Raw genomic sequence first — 23,993 nt, forward strand, 5'->3', positions numbered from 1 at the left:
ATATATATATATATATATATATATACATATATATATATATGTATATTTAACATGCACATACAATACAAACACACAAAAGCTTGTATTTTATGTTTAGTTTTTCTAGTTTCTAACAGATTTAAAATCATTTAATAGATTTTTCCCAGTTCTCCTTGCTTTCTATGCACTTTTGTTTTATGTATTTTGTAACTATTTAGATATAAAAGTTTATGACTGTCATATCACCTTGGTGTACTGTTATTTTTGCTTATATGAAATATTTTCCTTTGCCCCATATAATTCATTCACTTTGAATTCTATTTTGTCTAATAATAAAATTTCTTCAATTCCTTTCTTTTGATTAATATTTATTGGTCATACATTATTCTACCCTTTTGCATTCAATCTTATTTTATGTACTTTAATTTCAAGTATGGCTTTTGTATAGCAAGTGAATTTTGTGTGGGAATTATTAACACATTCTAAGAAGATCTATGTAATAATAGTAAAATTAAACTCATTAATATTTGTATAATTAATGAAAGCTTATAAGTATTTCTGTCATTTTTACTTTATGTATTCTTTTTTGCTTAAAAAAAGAAAATATTTCTTTTCTATTTCACTCTTTATTTTATTGATCTAGTTATTTCCCATTGTTTTTTTATATGTTCCTATTATTTGGAAGTTACATGTCCTTTTTCTTTTCTGATACTGTTAAAGCTTAATATTTAATACACATAATTAAATATCTCAAATATATCAGAAACTACATAGCTCTGTGGAACAAATAATATCTCAGTCAATTTTTATATTATCATAAAACATCACTTAACCTCAATTATAAATTTACTTGTTTCTTCACATATCATTCACTGCTTTGTTATGCCCAAATATGTCCATTTTGGATTTTTAAAATTAAAATGTATGTAACCATTTCAAGTAGCACATGTTAAAAAGGTCCACATGTGCTAAACTTTAGTGGTTTTAATTAGCTATCTTTTACTGTATCTTACCTAACCTATTGCAACTTTTATGTGATAATCATAAAATTGCTTCCTTTAACATTCACTAATTACTAGAGAAGCTTAATAAGAGTTAAATTTTTTCTATAAAAATAGTTGAGAAACAGAAAGAAGAGCGAACCAAATTTTTCTGATTAAACTTGGAAAATATGTAATGTTGGTACAATGGGAAAACTCAAGATCAAGTTACTGCTCCCTTTTTCCATTCCTCTGTGTATAGAGATGGTGGTGGTGGTGGTGGTGTCACTAGTGGGGCATGTGTATATATGTGTGTGTGTGTGAGTCTCTGTGTGCTCATGTGCACCCACCTACAGACACCTCTGTGTAAGTCAATCATTCCAAAATCCTAATTCAATCTTTGCTACAATTTACATCAATTTGTGTTTTACACAGCCAGTATTCTGTATGGATTTTCTAACATGATGGTTAGGTATAATCTTTACACTCAGAACTTGGAAACATTAATATGATGTTGCAATCACAGATAATTGCAAGCTTATCATCAATTGTTCTTCCAGACTATCTTATATTTCACTTTTTAAAATTGCAATTATTTGAATAAATTTTAAAAATTTACATTAATATCTGGCAAAGTTTCTGAGAATAAATAAAAGTAAATTTGATTTCTATTGCTACCTTATGAAAGACTAAGCCATGTTCTATTGAGGCCTCATATAGAGAAACAAGTAGACTCAAAGGGTAGTTACCAACTGTCAGAGACAGCAAGAGCTCTGCTCAGGACTGCAGCTCTGAGTTGCTCTGAGTCCATATATTCTGCTAAATTCTCCCCGACTATGCCAGAGTAGGTTCCTTCTTGCTACACTAACTGTTCGGTCCAAGCCTCTCTGCCTAGAGACTGGAACTTCTTGGTCGCCAGGTCTTAGATGGAGAAGCCATGAGTGGTTGTGGGTTTATAAGAATTAGACTTTATTGAATATGACAGTGGCCATATAACCATTAGAAAAAAAAAACAGTTCTTCATAACAGTGTCCCAATCAGGCAGCTGTACACCAGCTGGTAAATACATATCTTTCCCACATGGTAGTAGCAGTCTCTGTATCCAGTTATGATCTGAGCAGCCGCACCCTGACCGCTAGACTTACTACCTCCCATAGTAGTAGCACCTGAGCTCTCTGGCTTAGCAGCATCTCCTCTCTCCCCTGCCCAGCACACTGGCTGGTTAACATAGTAGCTATATCTGAGCTCTCTATGAGCTCTTAGCCTTACGTCGTAGCAGTACCAGCTCTCAGCTCAGTCTGAACTCTCTTCTCTTTTTCTCTTCTAGCCCACTGGCTGGTCAGTAACTTGTATATTATTCCAGAGACAAAGAAGGCTTCGTACCAACAGTAACATCAATCATATTCTGGCTACAGAAGGGCACACATGCACAGTATACCGTGGGGTTGCTGTGTTTATATCCTTGCACCTGCTTATGGTATCTTGGTCTAGGTGCAGAGTGGCCTTGGACATTCCGGCATACTAACAAGAAGGCCTTTCACACTCTGGGTGGCCCTGGCTGTCTGGCGACTCTGGTATGGTTCCCCCACCAACTACTTAAATAGACACTATTTCTATTAATTAGATGTTTATAGGAATTTGTGTAGACAGCAAGCATATTTGAGTAAGTTTCCTTACATTAGGTCACAGTCACTGTAACCTAATATGTTGAAGTCTTCCCTATCCATAGAGAGAGTGCAAGTGTAGGTAGATGCACGGTTTCAGCAATTTTGAAAAGTAACTCACCCTGAAATGACTTATTAGCTCATTAACACTTCAAGGTGGAATAGTTTTCAGATTAACTAGCTTCAGCCAGCACAGAATGGTGAAAGCATAAATGCATCTGTTCTAAAACAAAACTTCCTTTTCATTGCAAAGCTGATGCATGTTCACTTGAGAATTTTTAGAGAATATGTAAAAATTAAAGAAAGAAATAAGAGTCATCTATCAGCTCACCACCTAAGATTACTTCTCTTATCATTAGGGTGGATATACTCACTTTCTGTTTACTTATGTATATGTAAAAAAATAGATACAGTTTAAAATTGAATGTTATTCCATGAAGGTGGACACATATGATTTTATTTCCAAATCATTTTTCCCATTAGAAATAATGTAAACTGAATTAATCCGTTCCAGACCCTCAAATGATTCCCTGTTTTAACCTTTCTTATATGCAGTACATGTCTAATGTACCATTTAATCTATAAATGAACACTTAGTTACTTAAATTTATCAAATCACCCCCTCCTAACCTTAAATGAATTTTTCATATATCACTGCCTCCAAAATGCTGTCACCAGCTAAGTGTTTTTCATTTATCCAATCAACAACAGTTTTTCTACCTATTTAATTACCTGTGATTCTTATGTTTTGAGCACTTTCACACCCTTAGCAACATTAGCACTCTTTATGTTTTAAAATGTGCTAATCTTGGATTTCATCAGCAACAAAAGCATTCTCTCCTTTATTCCCTGAGAGATGCTTTTCGTCATGCTGAGGTATCAGCATGAAAGGTTGTGAGGTTGGAAACTGAAATTTTGGTCAACAACCAAGACAATTTTTCTGTGAACAACTTGGTCCAGAACTGAATTGTTAGAGATGGAAGACATTCAAGAAATGAGGTTTGACTGTACTTAGAAGACTACATACTTGACATAGAGTGGGCATCTATTGACTTTTGAAAAATGAATGAATGCTCACTCAGGAAAGAAGCCAGGATTACTAGTTAGATTATTACCAATAATGCCTTATACCTGTAGAACATCTAAGAATTTCAAAAGAGCTTTACTTGTATCAATTGAATTACTCATGATAAGAATCTTACCAAGAAAACAAGATTTTTGTGTACATTGTTTAACTTATAAAGAATCCACAACTTTTAGAGTTTTTATAACTTCTCCAAGTTAACCATTTTAATTAGAGGAGGAACCATGATCTTTCCTATTATTCAGACTTTAAGACTGGCTTTGGTATTATTACTCATTTAAGAATAAGTCATTTCTGGTTATAATGCTACTAGAGGCCCGGTGCATGAAAATTCATGCACTTGGGGGGAATCTCTTAGCCTGGCCTGCACACTCTCACAGTCTGGGAGCCCCCAGGGAATGTCCTACTGATGGCTTACGCCAGTCTGGCCTCCCTCTGCGCGAGGCAACCAGGTGGTCGGCATAGCCCTGCCTTCTCCCCCACTGTCCCTCTGCCACTGCTGGTCATTGCTGCCTCCCCCCCATCACCATCCCCTCCCTATGCCCACTGGCATGCAAATTGGTCAGCCTGGTGCTGCCTGCTCACTCCCACCCACTGGTAGTTCCACCATTTGGTCAATTTGCATATTATGCTTTTAATATATAGGATGGTAACCAGACTAGAGGCCCAGTGCAGGAATTCATGCACATTGAAAGGAAATTAATTAGAAGAAATATTTTAATATCACTACTCATCCTTTCTCTATAATAGAAGTGTCAACCAAATTCACAGCTGAAAACACATGTGTGCAATTGGTACCAGCGAGAAATAAATATATAAATATATATATATATATATATATATATATATATATATATATATATATAAACTTGCTTAATTAGACCTGCTTTCTGATTTAGCTAAACTTTTTCCACTCCAGTGAAGCAACCCAACTTCTCTTTCAGGTAATTGTCAGCAACACAGCAGTAACTCCCAAGGGGACACTTTGTATATTAGCCTTTTATATATATATATAGATAGGTTATTATTGTAGATCATGCAGGGAGAACAAAGGGTGAAATATTTAACTACAGCAATGTTTGACTATATTCTGTGCAGTGAGAAAACCTGAAGTCATTTTCAAGGTCCACCATTTCTTACTTCTTTACAGTCAGATCAAGTTTCTAAACTTTCTAAACCTCCATTTTCTGGCTAATGAGAAGAAAATAGGATTTTACCAAGTCTCCTATCTACCTACTCCAGGACTTCTGTGAGGATCAAATGAGATGAGGCATGTGAAAACACTTCACAAACATCTGGTTAAAGTGTAAAATGTTTGCACCTGGCTATAAAGCAAGTCCTGATCTTGAGCTGAAGAAACTGCAAGGAGTCTCATCGCTAGGGAGAGAAAGCCGGGGATTGCTACACGACGTCATTACCCAGCGCCCACAGAGACCCGTTTCCAGGCTGGGCTGAGCTGTAGGCTGCATTTTGTGCAATGGGGGTCTCAGCAGCATTGGCTGCGATTTCGTGGGATGTCGCTCTGGGGTGGTGGTGGGGCCTGTTTTCCACTTGGGGGAAGCTGAGTGTTGCTCTGTTGACACCAGGTCTGCAGTGCCATTTCTTTATAAATGGCCAGTGTGGGTCACAGCAGCTCCTGCATTGAGCATCTGCCCCCTGGTAGTCAGTGTGTGTCATAGTGACCAGTCAGAAGGTCAGAGGTATACTTAACATATTAGCCTTTCATAAATATATTAGATGCCTAATGCACAAAGATTCATGCAAGAATAGGCCTTCCTTTCCCCAGCTGCCAGCACTGGCTTCCCTCTGGCACCCAGGACCTGGGCTACTTCACTCCGGTTGCTGCAAGGCACCCATGACCCAGGCTGCTTTGCTCTGGCCGCCATCAGGCACCTGGGACCCAGGCTGCTTCACTCCAGCCACTGCTGACAGGCACCCAGGACCTGGGCTGCTTTGCTCTGGCCATTGCTGCCACCCACCAGACCCAGGTTGAGGTGGTGAATGCCACCTCATGGTGACCAATCATTTGGTAGTTTTGGCTGTGACACTTTTTGGCTTTTATTGTTATGATACTAGAGGCCCAGTGCACAAAATTCATGCATGGGTAGGGTCCCTAGGCCTGGCTGGCAATCAGGGCCAGTTGGGGCCTTCTGGCTGCCAGCTGAGACCTTCCTTCCCTGGCTGCTGGCTGCCAGACGGGGCCTTCCACCCAGGCTGCCGGCTGCCAGCCAGGGCCTTCCTTCGTTCTGTGCCTCGTCCTGGTAGCCAGCACAATCATAGCAAGTGATCAAACTCCTGGTCTCCTGGCTGAACTCCTAAGGGGACACTTTGTATATTAGCCTTTTATATATAGAGATAGATTATGTAATTGTCATACCTTGGGATCATTGACAATATAAACTGATGAATTTGCTTTGATACTGAAACACAGGTTGGCACATGAAGTAAAGGAAGAATGAAAGGGGGCAAGTTTTGAGTGTGTCTGTTGAATATAACACACACACACACCCTACATGTACACATAGAGGCTGCATCATCAGTACTTTAAAGGGAACATGTCACCAGATAATAATTCATTACCAGATAATAATTATGTGATCAATTCTAGTGAAAGTCCACTGATAACCGTGGCATCTTCATCATCAGTTCTTTTTACCTCAATTTATCATTTCTTATCTTACATTGGAAAAGCTTTTCTATTTGTGCAATTCAAGAACTAATCTGCTGATCCCGTATTCTTGCCAATCAAATTTATCTGAACTAAATAGCATGACAACAAATGTGGTCATCTAAGAAGATGTTTGTTTTCTGCCTTTACTGGAAAACAAAGACTCTGGTGGTTGGATTACTTCAGTAAGTAGCAACATAGGTAACTCCCCTTTCTAAAGCTGCTGAAAAGCCCATGGTGGCTTCAATTATTCTCCAAATATGTATATCTCATGTGTTAACCAGTTACAGTACAAAACAACAAAAGGGTAATGGAATTTCTCATTCAACTCAGCTCTATTATATACAACTCAGAGATGTGCTCTTCACACTAAAACAGACAGTGAATACACATTGTGTGACACAAGAGGCTTAAAAATAGAGATGTGTGGGTAGCCAAATATCTGCTGTGACAAAGATCTGATCTACTAATTATCTGCAACACATTGTGGGTCCCCTGACTGCCACCCCAATCTTTCTACAATTCACCAGAGGGTGATTTTGGCAGGTTGTCAGCAGGCAAACAGGGAAATGAGTTGGAAAACATTAATAAAGATAGAAAACAACAGCTTTTCATGCTTTGAGCTCATCACTCAAGTATAACAAAAACTGTAAGAAGAGGAACAGAGACAATTGGCTGAGGAGACAAGAAAGAAACAAACACTTAGATGCCTGTAAAGACACATGTGTGAACCTCCTGTCAAATATATCCGTTGTAGGTTTTTTTCTTGAAGTTATCTTATATACTTTTTTCTCTTTTAGAAATTGAACCCGTGAAGTGGCACCCTCCATAATAGTGAAACACTTCTGTTGCTGTTCTAAATACAGCAAAATCTTTGTCCATTTTAACATAAAAAATAACAACATACTATTAAGTCTACAAAAAGACAAACAGGATTGTAATAGCTATAAAGATACCCAGGAAAAAAAAGAACCAGAGCATAACATGGAAAATAGCTTTTCTCTGATTAACAAGAATAATTCCATTAACAAGATGGAATTCCTAATGTTACTTATTTTCCTTCATTTACTGATGGGTATTTCCAGAGTTTTTACATAATTTAAATGCAAAATATGTGACTGCTTTGTTCAGTATATTTAAACTATATGTGAACTCAATGGAACGCCAACTGTAAGGAATCACGACAGTAAAATACGGAGTATTTCCAGCCTGAAAGTATACAGTCACTGTGTAATAGAAAGAACAGGACAGAATAAAACAATGGGGTTTCAACCTTTATCTCTTCTATTTACCAGCTATGTTACTTTGGGTGTTTTAACTTCTGGGAATATCAAACTAGTTGTTTTTAAAATAGGACTTAGAGTGCCTTCCTTAGGAAATTATTTGCCTGAAGTAGCTATGGATGGGAAAGTGCCTAACACAACCAAGGCACTCACTTCATAGTTTAAGTAAATTTAAGTGTAAATTTAAAAAGGATAAAGGAAAAGAATATTGTATAAGGTGTACAATTATTTCTTTAAGATTAAAAAATAATGTGATATTAAAATATACAATTTATTGAAACGAAACTTTATTCTCTATGTTAAAAATGAAAATAATTGATTTTAACCTGCTTATGGAGTCATACAGTTAATTTAATAAAAATATTAAAATAATAAACTCCTTTTAACCCTGTTATACATAGTTTGAATATAACTTAATAGAGAACATCAGCTTGAAGCTTTCTATATAGCTCATCACTAGCCTTGTTCCTTCCCCATTCCAATAATTAACCAGAACTGTAGCCTTCCTACCTACTTTTAGTATCTTTACATACATGTGCTTCCACAAAACTATTTCCAGTGTTAAGACCTACTTTTTTTGGCTTTCAGCATCCTATGTTTGTGATCTTTGTATATGTAAATAGATCTAGTTCATTTTTAAAAAAAAGCTAAATAGCATCTTGTCATATAAATATAGTATATTTTACTTCTTTATTTTTGTTGTATGCTTAAGTTCCTTTAAATTTGCTGTTTCAAACAATGTTTTTAGTGAGGATCCTTGTACATATCTCCTTGTACACCTGTATAAGATATTATCAAGCTATGTACCCAGAAGTGCAATTTCTGGGAAGTTGTCAAATTTTTAAACTAATAGGTATCTTAGAGGTCTTCTGACACTATGAATTCATTTTTCTTAGGTACAATTAAAATAATAAGTGGGAAGGCTAAAAGTGAATTTCCAGCCTCATGTATCTTATTTCTGTGCTCTTGATACTGTGTCACTAATGATCAGCCATCTATGTCTTTTTTTGCTACAGTGGTGCTCATACATTTATTCTCAATATGACCCATTAAAGTACCCTCCTCATATCTAATTGAATGACGCATGAGGTTGCGAGGGCATAGGCCTGGGAACCAGGAGACTTCAGCTGTGCTATTAGTGCTCAATATGGCACAGCACAACTTACTCGACTTTCATTTCTCTGCAACCTCCTCAGACTTTCTTTGGCCCAAAAAACTTCCCATTCAACATCTCTAGTTTGCTATCTCACAGGCATATCAGGTTTAGCAAATCCAGAATTGAACTCTTGTTCTATTCTACCCCATCTGTCCTCCCCCATCCTTTTCCACATCAAAAAATAATCTATACTAATAAAAGGGTAATATGCTAATTAGACCAGATCGACCGGACATCTTCCAGACGTCCAACTTCCTTCTGGACAAAGCCACAGTGGTGGGAGCCAAGGCAGAAGTGGTGAGGGGCAATCAGGCTCGCCAGGGGAGCAAGTAGTTAGGGGCGAGATCAGGCCAGCAGGCAGAGGTGGTTAGGGGTGATCAGGCCAGTGGAGGCACAGTTAGGGGTTATCAGGCTGGGAGGAGAGCAGTTAGGGGTGATCAGGCAGGCAGGCAAAGGCAGTTAGGGGTGATCAGTCAGGCGGGCAGAGTGGTTAGGAGCCAGAGGTCCTGGATTGCGAGAGGGATGTCCAACTGCTGCTTTAGGCCCAATTCCTGTGGTCAGACATCCCCCAAGGGGGCCCGGATTGGAGAGGGTGCAGGCAGGGCTGAGGGATCCCCCCACCCCATGCACAAATTTCATGCACCGGGCCTTTAGTATCTCAATAAGAAACACCCAATAGCTCAAGACAAAAACCTGATAGTAATTCTTAATGATGCATTTTCTCTAACTCCCAATATGAAACATTTTCTTAAATCCTATATAATAAAAGCCTACTATGCAAATTGACCAAATGGTGGAACAACCAGTTGGCAGGGCGGGGCCAGCATGCAGGCAGCACCAGGCCAGCCAAGGTGGGTGCCAGTGGGCAGAGAGAGTGGACAATGACCGAGGGGGGAGTGGCGATGACCGACTGTGGGGGAGGGGCATTCGGGGGGTGAGGCATGCCACTTGCCAGCCTGTGCCATCCTTGGATCTGCCTGCTGGTCACCTCCCACAGAGGGAGGCCAGACTGCAGCTTAGGCCCGCTCTCTGTGGGGTGGGGATCAGACCTAAGCTGTCAGTCAGACATCCCCCGAGGGCTCCAGGTCTGTGAGAGTGTGCAGGCCTGGCTGAGGGATCCTCCCCTCGAGTACATGAATTTTCATGTACCGGGCCTCTAGTGATATATATTCTGCTACCATAAGCTTGTTTATTTCAAGCCTCAATACCTGAACTGATACTGTTATTTTCTAACTATGTTTTCCACTTTCCTCTCTATACTATTCTCTGCATAGTAGTTAGAAATTTATTTTAAAATGCAAATTGGAGCATATCACTACTTGATTTAAGCCCATTAATGTCTCCTCATTGCTCTTAGAATAAAATTTAAATTCCTGGACAAGATCTATCTAGTTCCATCTTAGGCCATCATTGGCTGTGCCCTTGACACACAGGACTTTTTTCAGTTCCTCACTTTTGCCAAGTTCTTTCCCACTTCAGGGCCTTTGCACATACTCTTTCTTCTCCCCACATCACTCTTCCTCCAACACTTCACATGGCTGGCTCATTCTCATTCTTCAGGTATCAGACTAGATGTAAATTCCTCAAAGAGGTCTCCATACCCCATCCAATCTAAACTACACTCCATCCCCTTATGTGCTCTCAGTGTCACCAGTGAGCCTCCTGTACAGAACTCTATTATTTTGCTACGGCAGCCATAACAAAATACCACAAACTGGGTGACTTACACAATAGAAATGTATTGTTCCACAGTACTGAAGGCTAGACGTCTGAGATCAAGGTGTCAGCTGAGGTGGATTCTTTGGAGATCTGAGATCCGAGAGGAAGAATCTGTTCCATGCCTTTCTTCTAACTTCTGGTGGTTTGCTAGCAATTGTTGGTATTTCTGACTTATTGAAACATCGCATTGATGTCTGCCTTCATCTTCACATGGTGTTCTCCCTGTGTTCATGTTTATATATCCAAATTTCCCCTTTTATAAGGATAGCAGTTATATTCAGGGCTTCCCCGTACTCCATTTTACCCTCATCTTAAATTAGCTAATTGCATCTTCAACAAACCTATTTCCAAATAAGATCACATTATGAGGTACTGGGGTTAGGATTGGAACATATGAATTTTGGGAAGATACAATTCAATTCATAACAAGTACTTTTCAAAATGTATAAATATATACATATTTTTATTTGTTTAATGACTCTAGAGTGGACAGTTTTTCTTTCTTTCTTTCTTTTTTTGGTTCACATATTTATACCCAACACCCTCGATAGGCTTAGTACCTGAGAGATAGTCAATAAATATTTATTGTCTCCCTATACAAGGAATCACATTATTTATAAAGTCTATTATTGCTTTGAATTTTGTGAGTTTGCTTTTACTATGCCCAATTTTATCATTATAATTTTATCTAATACCATCCTAAGGCAGAGTTTTCAAAATGTAAGCCATATGTCAAAATAAGTCAAAAGTAAACCCAGTTTTGTTATATAACTTCCTAAATAATTCAAACTAAAATATGTATGCTTTTAGAAAGGAGATGGAAGAATCACCATAGTTCAGTTAGTAATTTTTCAACCAACTTTCAATTTACTTTAGCTCTGAAGAATGAGGTCTAAGAATAATATAAGATATAACCCTACGATGTTTTATGCTGGACAGAGAAACTTGAAAGTACTCCCCTCTATCATTTAAAATATGACTGCCTTATACTGTACTATCAGCGGAAGAATTGTCTTTCCTTCTTTTTATGTCCATCCCACTCCACAACCAGTGCCCTGAATCCTGTTAGAGCCTACTTTCTGAATAAATTTAATCCTACATTTATTCTATTTTTTCCTCAGTCTTCTCTTACTTGCCCTTTTTACCAGTTCATCTCCTATGCGGTCAAAAAAGCATGCGTCTCCCGTTTTTAAAAAGGCTTATTTTAAAGCTTAAAATCTATTATTGGATCTGGTCACTCAACCCAACCTCCCTGATATTTCCCTTCAGCCGCTTTACATCATTCCTGTCACTTCTGAGAGATGAATCTTCCAAAATGCCATTTTCATTATTCCACATTCCTGATTTAAAACTACATTGGTGCCATATCACTCACTGGATCAAGTTTAAGATTCTAAGTCTCCATTAATTAGCCTTAGATTGCTCATCCTTTTTTTTTTTTTTTTCCTAACTTCCACTGTGATTTCTCAAACTGAAGCCATCTGCTTTATTCTCCCAACAACTCTTGTCAATTTCAACTCTCTTACTTTATTTATGTTCCCTTTCCAAGTGAGAAAGACCTGCCTACTTCTTCCTGAAAAAATCCGGTCATTAAATTGCAGCTAAGGGGAGTTCTCATGGAGCTGGCTCTTCTAGTCCCTATAATCTTCTCTGTCTAAATGTCCATAGCAATTCTAGTTAGGAAGCAACATAAGAAAATATATATTTTCAGCTAGATGGGTGAAAATTAAACTTCTGGTTCATCTGTGCTTTTTGGCATTCTTTAAAACTCAGAAAATAGATAACTATCTTCAGCTCCATTCACAATTCAGCCTGGACTACATGGAATCAGTTAAGGTAAATCTTTAAACAACACTGAGTTCATGTCATGTATAAACTATTCTCTTTGCATTTTTTTAAATATATTTTATTGATTTTTTATAGAGAGGAAGGGAGAGGGATAGAGAGTCAGAAACATCAATGAGAGAGAAACGTCGATTAGCTGCCTCCTGCACACCCCCTACTGGGCATGTGCCAGTAACCAAGGTACATGCCCTTGACTGTAATCAAACCCGGGATCCTTCAGTCCTCAGGCCTATGCTCTATTCACTGAGCCAAATCGATCAGGCCTCTTTGCATTTTTAATTGTTCTATACTCTTACCATTTGAATGACTAAGTACTCTCTTCACACTAGCTTTTATGTTTAAATTAAGGTATAAATGCAAGATTTCATAAGAAATATACTACTTTTATAATAAACCCAGAAGTCTATAACCCTTAGCAGAAAGCCTTTGAAAACACATGTCAGCAGAAATTAAAGAAATTGTAAAGCTATAGAAAGTTCATGGAAAAATATTGAATTTTCTCTCATCTTAGATAAAGTTTTCTCTGACTTTTTAAAATTGTTGTACCTAGCTACTTTATTTTTTTTAACAATATATAATGACAGTGAGGGATTATCATGCTTCTGCCTCATGAGTCTTTATCTTCAAATTTACAGTGTAATATTGATATAGGAAAAAAAATTGGAAGCATGAATATAAAAGAATATTAATAGACTACAAAATAATGCTAATTTATAATTCATTTTCTAAAAAAAAAAATGCCAAGAACAATCTCACCCATAGCGAGAACATAAGTAAAATGGAAATACATTAAATGGAGACATGTCTTCAACAATATTAATTTTATGACATGCTTTGTCACAAGTGCAAGAAGTGTAAAATTTTACAATTTGATCTACTGTCCAAGTCTGTCTTCCATAATAGACTATAAAGTGTCTGAAGTTAGTGGCCATGCCTGTATTATTTACTATTGTATCCTACCATCCACACCCAGGCTGCCATACTATAGTCACTAGCCACAGGTGGCTCTCATACACTTGAAACGTAGCTTGTCCAAACTGAATGGTATTGCAAGTAAACTACACACTATATTTTGAAGGATTCATGAAAAAGAAATTACAGTCTCAAATTTCATGTTGCAATAATAATACCATACCTATATTGTGTTAAATAAAATTACAAAAGTAAAATTTACCTGTGTCTTTTCTACGTTAGTGTGAAAACTATAAAATTTAAATTGCACAGGCAGGTATAAATGACAGGGCATGAGCCAGTGCAGATTCAGAAAAGTCAGGTGAACTTCAGAATGGAGCCATGGTTGGTAACTGCAGCGGATGTGGGTGTGCTGCCTATTTTGACTAAGGTTATAAAGTGCCTGGTGTGCAGCTGCTGTGCAGGCAGAGGAGGAAATGCACAGATACCGACCTACTAAAAATTTCTTGAGCAACCGAAGAGCCCAGGATTATTCTGCTTTGAAAAACAACATATTAGAATTGAATTTAAAAGACTGGCTGCTTGACATCCTAGTGAATTGCTCAGTATGAAATGATACGAATTTCAGACCCTTCCTCGAGTCACAAAATTGACATTGGTGCATGGCAAGAATGTGTGAACAATTCTATGGCCCAGTTAGAGCATCAACCGGCTCGGATTGGGAAACTGGAACTAATGTCACAGCGTGGATGCAATGCCTGCAAAGTGTGTAATGAAAATCGTATTCATATGATAGGACACGCACAGAAAGAGCTCCAGAAGTTAAGGAGATGTATTCAAGATTTAAACTGGCAGTGAAATAACATACAATTCACAGTTGGATGGAAATGAAGAGAAATGGAGTCAAATTGGTTATCCTTGGTCAGTAAGAATCATGAGCTTGGAAGGACTATTGTGCAATTAGAAGATGAAGTCTTTCAAATGAAGCAGCAACATGGAGAGGCCAAGAAAACATCAGAGAAGACTTCTGAAAAGATGAATTAATTCTGTGGCAGAAGGAAGGTGATGAACTTTGAAAGACAACAGGATCTCCCAGAAATCATCAGTGGTTAAGTGTTTAGAAACCATAGAAAGTGGATTGTTTTATTCGATTTGTACATTAGAGAAATTAAAAAATTCATCGTGGTGATAAAAGCTAATATAGAATAAAAATGTGCGTGTGACTTGCATTGTATTTTTATTGAACAACTAGGGGCCCGGTGCATGAAATTCGTGCACTGGGTGTGTGTGTGGGGGTGGGGGGGAGAGTGTCCCTCAGCCCAGCCTGCCCCCTCTCACATACTGGGAGCCCTCAGGCGTTGACTCCCATCACCCTCCGATCGCCTGATCGGCCCCTTGCCCAGGCCTGACGCCTCCGCCAGAGGTGTCAGGCTTGGACAGGGGACCCCCATCTCCCCCCGATCACTGGCTCTGGCCCCCGCCCAGGCCTGAGGCCTCTGGCCTAGGAATCATGCCTGGGCAGGGGACCCCCATCTCCCTCTGATCGCTTGCTCCACCCCCCGCCCAAGCCTGACGCCTCTGACCCAGGCTTTAGGCCTGGGCAAGGGGACCATCATATCCCCCCAATCCCCGGCTCCGCCCCCCACCCAGGCTTGATGCCTCAGCCAGAGGAGTTGACCCTCATCACCCTCCGATCACCAATCACCGGATCGGCCCCTTGACCAGGCCTGAGGCCTCCAGCAGAGGTGTCAGGCCTGGGCAGGGGACCCCCAGCTCCCCGCGTTTGCAGGCTCCGCCCCTGCCCAGGCCTAACGCCTCTGGCCTAGGCGTCCGGCCCAGGCAGCGGGGACCTGCAGTGGCAGCAGGGGGCGCCGCGATCGTGGGCTCTGCTTTAGGCCCAGGCAAGGGACCCCTAGCTCCTGGGACTGCCAGCTTTGACCTTGCCCAGCTCCCATCGCTGGCTCCACCCCTACTTCCTGCTATCACTGGCCAGGGCGGCAAAGGCGCCTGATTCTCCGATCATGGCTGGGGGGCCCCAGGGCCGCCTTTGCCCTGCCCCCCAGCTCTTAGCTCCCCCCTGGGTTTCTGATCACTGTCAGTGGCAGGGGGCTTCTTCCTGCTTTCCCTTTTGCCTCCCTGCATTGTGCCTACATATGCAAATTAGCCGCCATCTTGTTGGCAGTTAACTGCCAACCTTAGTTGGCAGTTAATTTGCATATAGCCCTGATTAGCCAATGAAAAGGGTATCGCCGTACGCCAATTACCATTTTTCTCTTTTATTAGTGTAGATGCTGATCTAGATCACGGTTAGTACTTTATTTCAATAAGCTCCCTCATGTAAGTAAGTGAACATAGTTCAAAATATGTTAAAATAGCTGGGTTTCACACAATTACTTATTGTCAGTTTATAATATTAGCTTTTAAAACCATATTTTTTAAAATTCCAGATAATTTTTAGGGAAGTCATTTTCTCCTCTATACTCAACAAAGCTAATGTCCCTCTCCCCAATATCTTACTATAATTCACATTATTTATACAATGCAGCACAAATAAACTTCCGTTTTTTCATGGGCTGTCTATATGACTCATGAAAACACACCTTTTAAAATTTCCAATTTTTCTCATAAACTGAATTACATATTTCATATTTTATTTAATGCTATATTACTCTTTCCTTTTAAATGACTGTTTTGACATTGTTAATCTTTTTTATGATATCTACTATCATAATTACAGAAACTCTTTTACCAATATGCTCTGAAATAAAATTATATGACAATATACCCCCAGCAAGGCTGCCCTGCCTCCACTCTGTTTCGCAGATGTCTTGCTCAGTGACACACAAGTTCTAGAACCAAGAACCTAACTATGCATGTAAGTTAGTACTTATAGGCAAGGCCAAAGCTCTCTTGAGTTAACTATAAAAATTTAATAAAGTTTTAGAATGTCCAGTTGAAAGACAATTAAATTAAGAATTACAATTGAGCATGTTTTTTTAGAGCACCATATTACCATCTGCTTCTCCTATACCTGCAGCATCTGTGGTCAATAAAATTGAGATATTAATTTTAATGACAAAAAATGATCATGAATCCTGACAGAATACAAAAGCAAGATGAGCTTTTCAACAGCACAAGGAAATACAGATCTTTTCAGCAGCATGTTTTTTCTTTCAGAAAATTTTAGAACTGGCCTATGAAATCAGCCAGACCGCTTCTTTTACCAAAGAACCAACAGATGCTGTGAGATGTGAAGTTACTGTTTATCATTCAGAATGAGATCACTGTGATCCTCATCGAATTCTCTTTCCGTTTATGGCACAGGGTCCTTCCTTCAGTCTGAATTAATTTCGTAAGACACACCCATATTGACTGACTGAACTGGATTTTATCCATTCACCAGAATTGCTTAAACTTGGCATATAAGAGAAATAATCAGTAGGACAGAGCAAAATTGCTTACATTCAATGAGAACAGTAAAATAAATTACCACAGCTAGAGATATTAACAAATCACTTTATCATGACAACTGCCGAGGATAACATTGTATTTTTTTTTTATATTTCTGTGTTTGCATTATTCCTTCTGAATTTGTAAAAACTAAAATCCTGTGAAAAGGATTCATCCCAAATCTTTATACTTTCATCTTCTAAATGCCTTATAATCATTATGTCTATCAATTGTATGCTACATGGCTATTTTATATGATTTTTAGTAATTCAGACATTCACCTTTAACTAGATCATGATGATGAGTGTTTTGAGAACAGTGATTATGCTTTATAAATCGTTATGTTCCAACAGATTCTCATCAGAGGTCTAATACTCAGTGGAATGCATTCTACATATTAAGACAATCAATAGATGCAAATTGATTGGCTGTTATGATTTGTCTCCCTTCACTGAGTTTTTGAGAGGGAGATTAATATGTTCCAGATGTTGAAGGAAAGATGAGTGTTGAAGGTATTAGCAACTGGCAATACTTATTGTTAACCATGTGTTACAGGGAGCCTTGACCAAATACAGAAGTGAGGGGGCAGGTGATACAGATCTCCGCACCTGGATTATATAATGTTTATACTCTGTGGCCTGACATCTCTGCGCTATTTTGGAGGATCATAGGTCATAGCACTTTACAGACAATGACATATTTACCTTTATAGTATCCTCTGATTGTTGAGAAGGGGCTAATGCTTAGCCATTTCCCTTTATTGCCACAGGGAAAAATATAAGCAAGGAGACTCTGAATCATTTATACAGGGCTGCACCATAAGGCAATGAAAGAGGCAGGTGCAGGTCTCAGATGGTTGTCTAAGTCTAAATTCCATGCTCTATCTGCTAGATAACCCTGCGTTCCCTCTCAATAGAATATTTCCCTAGATAGTTCTTGAAACATTTATAGCAGAAGCCTGCAGAGTGACTGTTATAGAAGTTGGTGGAAAACTTCCAGGCATCTAAAAATGTAAGAAACGACCACATTTCACTTTGGGTATTCACATTTGAGAAGCGATGTGTGTGTTCTTTTTCCTCCCCTCAAATATTCAAAAGTTTGATCTAAGGCAAAAGTTTTACTATTCCTCCCTTAACCGGAGGAATGAAAAAACATCCATGAATTTTCATCAGTTTGCTGTAGGCAGAAATTTGCCGGTTTGCAGGAAAATGGCTTAAACATCAAGCCGAGATGAAATACTTGAACTTCTTGTGTGAACCTATGAAAGTAATATTTTTCTTTATCAGCTGATATGAAGGTTTGCACAACCCTACATTACTTTGGCATAAAAATGACTTCTTCATCTAAAACGTCACAAAACTGGATTCTTCAGAACACACTTGTGAAAGGACTCTCATCCCCTTATTTTAGCATATGCCATCATTTCCCTCTCATTCTTTATTTCCATACTTAACAGAAATTCGCTGTAATGAACTTCCTTTAACCTCCAATGTGAAGTACACTTATGGGAGGAGTGGAAAATGGGCTAAAACTGGAGAACTTTTTTCTTTCTCAGGATATCAAAAACCTCATATTATTATGTGAAAGGTATTTCTAAGCGCTAAAAAAAGAAAATATCAGAAAAATAAAACTGTATTTTAATACTTTTTGAAACTTATAAATTTAAAAGAGAAAAATTACATTTAATGATAAAATACAAACCAAGAAAAATATTGGTAACATACAGTGCAGATCTAGTGCTAATAACCTCAATATAAAATTAGTTCTTATAAATCAATATTTCATGAATATATTTCTATGAACTATCCCAAAAGACAGTTCATAGAAAACATGAGCAGTTAATTCACATATAAAGTACATTTTTTTACATTGAACAAAAATAGTTTAAAAGCCTACTTTATATGCAAAATTAGTAGTAACTTAAATGAAAAAGAATAGGGAGTTAATAAAATAACTCTGACACAGGCATACCAGAAAACATCATGCAATTTTAAAGTAATACTTTAATATGCATCCAAAGAACTAAAAAATACTTACAGTTTAATTTTTTGGGGGGGAAAGGCTTATAAAAAGAGTACTGCATAGCACCTGTGTTTTAAAAATGTAGCAAAATATTAACCTGGAAATATGTAAGCCAAATATACCATTTTTTAAATTCTGTATTCTAGAATTCTGACTAATTTGCTCTTACATTATATTATTCTATAACTTCTGAATTTTCTAAGAAAAATCAGAAAAAAAAAAACAGAAAAAAAATAAGTGTTATTTGAAATATAGTCCAAGGTGGTTAGAACATCTATGATTTAAAAAGTTACATTTAAATAAAAGATAATGTTGTTATACTAACTCCCAAATTACATAGCTAGTGTTAAAAAAAAAAATATTAAGGTAAACCTTCTTGTTCTAAAGGCAGTGCTCTTTACAGATTTATGTGAACCTAAAAGGCTTCTGCTCAAAGTAGCTTATCCCTATAAGCAGTGATTTAATTTCAAAATGTTCTTCATTTATCAGAAATAGTACAGTCATTGGGAAAAAACATATAATTTTAAACATTTGATTATCTTTGAAAAAGATAATCAGTTTTCTCTAATAAAATAAAAAGCAATTGACCAATTTTGTAAATTTCTGTATAAAGATAAAAATACGAAATAAATGTGAAGGAGCTTTGTAAACTGAAAAATTGGTGCACACTTACGTTATTATAAATATTAAAATATTTAGGTATAATATTTTCTCCTTTTGTTACCTAGGACCTCAAATAGTTAATAACTGTCAATTAATGCAATGTCCTAAACTTTGCAGACATGCTGTATACTTTCTGGATGGAAGGTACCCTTTGAAAAATGAGTGAGTGACACTCCTTTAAAAATAAATTTTCCACTTTTAAAATTAAAATGAATGTATTTCCAGTCTTAAAAAAAATTCTATGCTTGGCATTCTTGATAGACCAGATAGATAGATGATAGATAGATAGATGATGATGATAGATAGATAGATAGATAGATAGATAGATAGATAGATAGATGATAGATAGATGATGATGATAGATAGATAGATAGATAGATAGATAGATAGATAGATAATATGTGGATATGACACAGATTCATTTATACTTATAGATATATACATGCTTGTGCACATTCTCTGTCAACATAAATACTTTTAAGAGTTTGGAAAATAGGTTGAAGGTAATTGGAAAGAGAATATTTTATTGCTTACCAAAAAAGTGATGGGGACAACCAAAAGATATGGGTGTCCGTTCCCTTGAAACCCCAAAAGTTTAGGTGATACCAGAGCCCTGTGTTCTGACCTTCTCATGACATCCCCAGAAGTTGTTCATTTCTCACACTTACTGAGACTCTGAACTTTTCACAAACCTGCTGAGAAGCCACTGGTGGTATGAGCAAACTGATTGGCATGGCTTGAGGTTCACTGACGCTAGGTTGGCCATGCCCCTCTGCAGGAGCAATCAGAACATGACCTGACTCAAATGCCAGAGAAGAGAGGTACAGAATGAGCACTGGGGTAAAGCACAAATGATGGTAGCAATTATACCCTCAGAGATGAAGGGATTGAAAGAAGCAGCATCATTCCTCAAAAATGTCCATCATAGTCACTAATGCTAAGAAATCCTAAAGGAATGAAGAAAATCTATCTCCCAAAGAGGCACGTAACTTTAGCAATAGGAATACATTTACGATTTTTTTTTTTATTACTTAAAAAAAAATCCTGTTAGCAAAAGACATCAATATTTGTGTGGAAATAGGAAAAACCCATATTTGGCAGAAGCACATTTGAATTCTATCCAGAATGTATTTTTGTTCTCAATGGAACAACAGAACTTGGCCTTTCTCCAATTTTAGAAAGGCGTATCCATATTCATATATGTACGTGTTTGTGTCAAAGCAAAACGTAAAGTGTAACTTTTACATATATTCCTTCCTCTTTTCTAACTCATCATTTCCCCCCTGACAGATAGGTATAAACACACTTAGGAAAGACCTAGATGGCTATGATAGCCGTATTGATGCTTTGAAGTACTTTTTTGAGAGACAGAGGGAAAAGCCTTTACAACATGTCCTTCTACAAATATGCTTATATATGATATTGAACCATGAAAATGTACAGTTTACAAATATTATCATGTTGTGTCAACTGCCAGCAACTTGCTTGCTTATACTCAGAAATATGTCTTTGGGAACTTGTTCCATTTCAAGTACATGTAACTCTTAACTACGTCCGTGACATAACGGTAGCTGATATTTATTGAGCACTTACAAGGCGCTTTTGATATTTTCTTTGCATTGTCACCATTAATTTGCAAAAGTAAATTAGACACTTATTATCATCTCCATTTTACAGATGTGAAAATCAAGTCACAGGAAAGTTTAGCCACTACCCCAAGGTTGCACTGTAAGGAAACAGCCGAGTTGGGTTTTGAATCCAGATTGCCTGATTCTTCTCTACAATATTTCTCAACATCCTTTAAAAATGCCTATGATTTTTAAAAAGTATTCCCTCATTAGTGGATAATTATCTTATTAGAAGCTTTATTTTTTTATTTTTTAGTAAACATTGCTGCAACAATCTTCCTTTGCCTCAAACTCTTTATGTACATGAATGAGCAGCCCCCAGAGTGTGCACATAGAATTGCAGTTCCTAGTGGAAGATTAATCAAAGGTCACTTTCTGTACTCAGCATAAACTAGAGCCTAGACGTTCAGACTTCTCACTGTAGCATGAGACAGACCTGGATTCAAATTTATTTTCTTAGGGATTTCAGGGAAAAGGTCTCTCTAAAGCTGTTTACCCATATGTGAAATCAGAATATTGAAAGTTCCTCTCTCAAAATTCTGTTAGAGAATAAATAAGTTAATGCTTACAAAGAGCTTTATCCAGGGCCTAGAACAGTGATGGCGAACCTTTTGAGTTCGGCGTGTCAGCATTTTGAAAAACCCTAACTTAACTCTGGTGCCGTGTCACAAATAGAAATTTTTTGATATTTGCAACCATAGTAAAACAAAGACTTATATTTTTGATATTTATTTTATATATTTAAATGCCATTTAACAAAGAAAAATCAACCAAAAAAATGAGTTCGCGTGTCACCTCTGACACGCGTGTCATAGGTTCGCCATCACTGGCCTAGAACATAGTGAGTATTCATGATCATTATCATTGTTAACTGCAATGGGAAACATTCTGAATCCCAACTCTATTCTCATTTCATCTGATAGGGCCTTATTACTTCTATGTTTTTTCTTCCCATTAGATTGTAAGCAGTCACGTATTCCATCTCCTTCTTCCCCCCTCTCTCTATATTTTAAGCTTCTTGAAAGAAAAAAAAACACCTATAGTTCCTATATGTATCTGCAAAAGTGCCTAGAAGTTACCTAATACCATTCATTTTTTTCCTGAATGAACAAACACTGCATGTGTAGAAAATAGGTTCCCAAAATATTCTAATTCTTCTCCATCTTAATCATGTTAATTTCTTTATATTCCTTCCATCCAAACATACCCAGTTTTCCTGTGTCATATTATTTTGTGTGGCAAAGTGATTTAAATTAAAAAAAAAAAAAACTGAAGAAAGGCTGAAATCTTTCTGAAATATATAACTGGGCCAAATAAAAACAACCAAAACACTTTGACATTTCGAGTCCTGATTTGATCAAGATGACAACCACGCAGCCTCCTGCAGGCCACACAGTAAAAATGTGGTTCCAGCTCCCTCGTTCAGTTATGCACATTGATCAAAGTAAGTGGAGAGTGCGAAATCTCCATCTCATTCTGTGTTGTATAGACACAGCACGAAGTTGTTACAGTTTGTTTTAGTCTGTTTGCCTAGAGGAGAAGTCGTTATGCGGCTTTAATAATAGAGTGAGACGGTTTAATGATGGATGGGGTTTCTTGCCACGATGACTAGAGTAAGCCGGACCTCTGCAGCCATAACAGAGATCAGGAGAAATGACACCTAACTTATCAAGAGCATGCTCACATCACTTAGTTATGACTTTATCATATGCGTTCAAATTTTGTTTCATGAATTCTGTAAGCTTTTCTCCCACCCTTCTTTCCTGTTTCTCTACTTTTTTATTCTCACTGTACTCATTTCATTATACCTTTGTGTGTACAACACTGACTACAACCTCTATATTTGGAAATTCTGCTTTCATTTGTACAGGAATTTGGGATTCGTTCTTGTTAAGGTCAAAGAGAAAAGTGTCTGCAGCTGAATTTGTTCGCTTGCCAAAGTACAAAAGTGAAATGAAATGTAGGGAAGGTATCCAAAATGGGAATGAAAAGAAATACATGAGTGCAAAGAATTGTAAGTGCTCTGGGTTTCATCTGCCTGATCTGTATAATTTCTCCCCTTTACCACAGCTTTCATCTTCTGTATATGTACGCTGCATAATTTGCTATAAGAAAACTGTGAGAGAATTTAAAGGATGCAGTAGAGATTTAGAGGCTAGATTCAATTCTGACATTCATTTGCAGGACTAGACCGTAAAGGGTTGAAGTTGCAGAAACTAGAGAGAGTGGTATCCAGAGCAGGAGATTAGGGTGTGGAGAGACAAAACATAAAGGAGCAGGAGATAGGTCCTGTCCATGAACAGATACAAACTTGGAAAATATTTGGCAGCTCTGGCAGCTTGTGCCAAAAGAGCAATACTGTAAGGCAGAGGCAGATGTCCAAATGGCCCAAACAGTCAGGGCCAATGTTACCACCATGTACCCAAAACACCCATTAAGGGTTGGTGCACAGCAGCCTTGATCCTGGGCCCACTGTGAGATGCTCCAACTCTATTCCCAAAGAGCGCTTGGATTATTTCTGACTCCTCTCTAACTAATGACTATGCTAATGAGTTCCTCCTATAACTGTCCTGTGAGATTTTTAAAGAAATACTTGGCTTAGTATAGAAAAGAGAAATATTAAAGTTGTAACTTCAATATCATAGAGAGGGAAAAAAAAACCTCCCCATGTCACATATCAAAGTTCCAGAACAAAAGTATGATTAGTTGGAGTTCTAGTAGAAAACGTGTGTATAATAAAGTTCTTACATTAAGACTATGTTGTAGTCCTTCAGAATTATTAAAACTCTCAGATGTAGGAGGTGCCGTTATCTTGCTTCTACCAAGATGCTCTTCTCACTTAAGGTTCCTCGTTCCTCTGCACCACTATATAGTCATTATGTGTGGCCAACACCAATCCATCACATGCTGGGAACTCCCTTATATTTATGATGCTAAATA

General features: G+C 37.7%; 1 pseudogene across 1 annotated transcript in view; it reads left to right on the forward strand.

The window, feature by feature from the left end:
• Positions 1-14,334, forward strand: part of LOC308518117 (pre-mRNA-splicing factor SPF27-like) — a 97,517-nt pseudogene extending 83,183 nt beyond the window's left edge. Inside the window, exon 3 of the transcript in view lies at positions 13,744-14,334. The product of the transcript in view is annotated as a pre-mRNA-splicing factor SPF27-like (transcript). The remainder of the gene's footprint in view (positions 1-13,743) is intronic.
• Positions 14,335-23,993: the final 9,659 nt, after the last annotated feature.

The sequence above is a fragment of the Myotis nattereri genome (genome assembly GCF_964212035.1).
Source record: "Myotis nattereri genome assembly, chromosome: 4".
In the NCBI taxonomy this organism is placed as follows: domain Eukaryota; kingdom Metazoa; phylum Chordata; class Mammalia; order Chiroptera; family Vespertilionidae; genus Myotis; species Myotis nattereri.